The sequence below is a fragment of the Juglans regia genome, unplaced genomic scaffold (assembly GCF_001411555.2).
Source record: "Juglans regia cultivar Chandler unplaced genomic scaffold, Walnut 2.0 Scaffold_16524, whole genome shotgun sequence".
Taxonomy (NCBI): Eukaryota; Viridiplantae; Streptophyta; class Magnoliopsida; order Fagales; family Juglandaceae; genus Juglans; species Juglans regia.
The window spans coordinates 1-206 of record NW_023347176.1 but is presented as its reverse complement, the minus strand read 5'-3'; the positions used below and the strand labels follow the sequence as shown (position 1 = coordinate 206).

The following is a 206-nucleotide window of genomic DNA, read 5'->3' as shown; positions in this document are numbered from 1 at the left end:
CAGCACTAATGCACCGGATCCCATCAGAACTCCGCAGTTAAGCGAGCTTGGGCGAGAGTAGTACTAGGATGGGTGACCTCCTGGGAAGTCCTCGTGTTGCACCTCTCGTTTTTGTTTTTTCCGCCTTGCGAGATTAATTGACAAGAAGGAGCACTCGGGAGTGGATTTTTGGGAAAATCTCGCCCTCCCCATCGCGTAGCCATGGG

General features: G+C 52.9%; 1 pseudogene; it reads left to right on the top strand.

Annotated features, from left to right (window-relative positions):
• Positions 1–105, top strand: LOC118345185 (annotated as a pseudogene; the record flags this gene model as incomplete).
• Between the last annotated feature and the right edge of the window lie 101 nt (positions 106–206).